Genomic DNA, 1,808 nt, shown 5'->3' with positions numbered 1-1,808 from the left:
GGCGTAGATCAGAATTTGGTGTTTGGTTTAGCTGATTCTTGTGAAGACTTTCTGGTAGCTCAAGATGTATAGTAAAATATGTGTTACACACTACACACACACACACACACACACACACACACACACACACACACACACACACACACAGCTACTCCTTCCATTACATATAGAGTCCCTCAATAATTCCGTGGTCGTGTCCTGCTGCAGTGTAATGTTTGGCATCATGCGAGCGACATGAATTATGGAAGGCCCTGGGGTCCTGAGGGAGTGCCCATACGGATGCCTGGCTATAATTAAGGTGTGCTTTTCTCAAAAACGCCGGAGAATAAACCACTCGCTCAGCCCCGAAAAATATACTCAAACATCCTGAAAACACTCGTTGGCGTGTGTGCACAGATCACGAGGTAGTGTGTGTATTGTTGACAGAGCGGGAGGTACTCTACGTCTGAGACAGTGTGTGTGTGTGACTGCGTCTGTGCATGGCGTACGTGTGGTGTGTGTAAGGCCGCGTCCCCTCCCTGTCTGTGTTTGGTAAGGTTATGCATTCTTCTTGGTAAACAACAGACAAAGAGCAACTCATCTCATGGCTGATCTCGGTTGGATTGCTAACTCGATTACACAATCGCACAGCTATTGCCGCTAACTCAATGAACAAAGAAAGAAGAATCACATTGAGGATATTTGGCTGTATTCACTTTAATCAACAGAGGCTGGCTTTGCAGAATGAATCGTCTGTTGCTATCCAGCTGATTCAATCGCACAACGGTTACTCTGGTTGTCCTAGATAGTTCAAAGGATAACGCAAGAAGGGGAATCCTCAAATAATCAATGTTACATAGAAAAGTGACATAACATTCTGTCTAAGTCTGTCTGAGACAGATGAAATGGTTAAAAAATGTAACTATCACGTTTTGTAATGACTTGATATTCTGTTGGTCTTTATTACATACAGTTGAAGTGGGAAGTTTACATACACTTAGGTTGGGATCATTAAAACTTGTTTTTCAACCACTCCACAAATTTCTTGTTAACCGACTATAGTTTTGGCAAGTCGGTTAGGACATCTACTTTGTGCATGACACAAGTAATTTTTCCAACCATTGTTTACAGACAGATTAATTCACTTATAATTCACTGTATCACAATTCCAGTGGGTCAGAAGTTTACATACACTAAGTTGACTGCCTTTAAACAGCTTGGAAAATTTCTGAAAATTATGTCATGGCTTTAGAAGCTTCTGATAGGCTAATTTACATAATTTGAGTCAATTGCAGGTATACCTGTGGATGAATTTCACGGCCTACCTTCAAACTCAGTGCCTCTTTGCTTGACATCATGGGAAAATCAAAAGAAATCAGCCAAGACCTCAGACAAAAAATTGTAGACCTCCACAAGTCTGGTTCATCCTTGGGAGCAATTTCCAAACGCCTGAAGGTACCACGTTCATCTGTACAAACAATAGTACGCAAGTATAAACGCCATGGGACCACTGGGAACCCACGCAGCCTGTCTACTGCTCAGGAAGGAGACACGTTCTGTCTCCCTGGAGATGAACGTCCATTTGGTGTGAAACAGTGCAAATCATCCCAGAACAATCAGGTACAAGGACGCTTGTGGAAGATGCTGGAGAAAACAGGTAGAGAAAGTATGCGTATATCCACAGTACACGAGTCGTCTTATCGACATAATACCTGAAAGGCCGCTTCAGCAAGGAAGTAGCACTGCTTCGCAAAACCGCCATAAAAAATGTCCAGTACTAACGGTTATTGCACATGGGGACAAAGATTGTAGCTTTTTGGAAAAATGTC

The 1,808-nt window shown here is 42.5% G+C and overlaps 1 protein-coding gene across 1 annotated transcript in view; it reads left to right on the top strand.

Annotated features, from left to right (window-relative positions):
* LOC111954271 (1-phosphatidylinositol 4,5-bisphosphate phosphodiesterase beta-4) overlaps positions 1-1,808 on the top strand; it is a 160,125-nt gene that overhangs the window by 107,431 nt on the left and 50,886 nt on the right.

The sequence above is a fragment of the Salvelinus sp. IW2-2015 genome, linkage group LG28 (genome assembly GCF_002910315.2).
Source record: "Salvelinus sp. IW2-2015 linkage group LG28, ASM291031v2, whole genome shotgun sequence".
Lineage (NCBI taxonomy): Eukaryota > Metazoa > Chordata > Actinopteri > Salmoniformes > Salmonidae > Salvelinus > Salvelinus sp. IW2-2015.
Note: the sequence above shows the minus strand (reverse complement) of the source record. Positions and strands in the feature narration are given on the sequence as shown.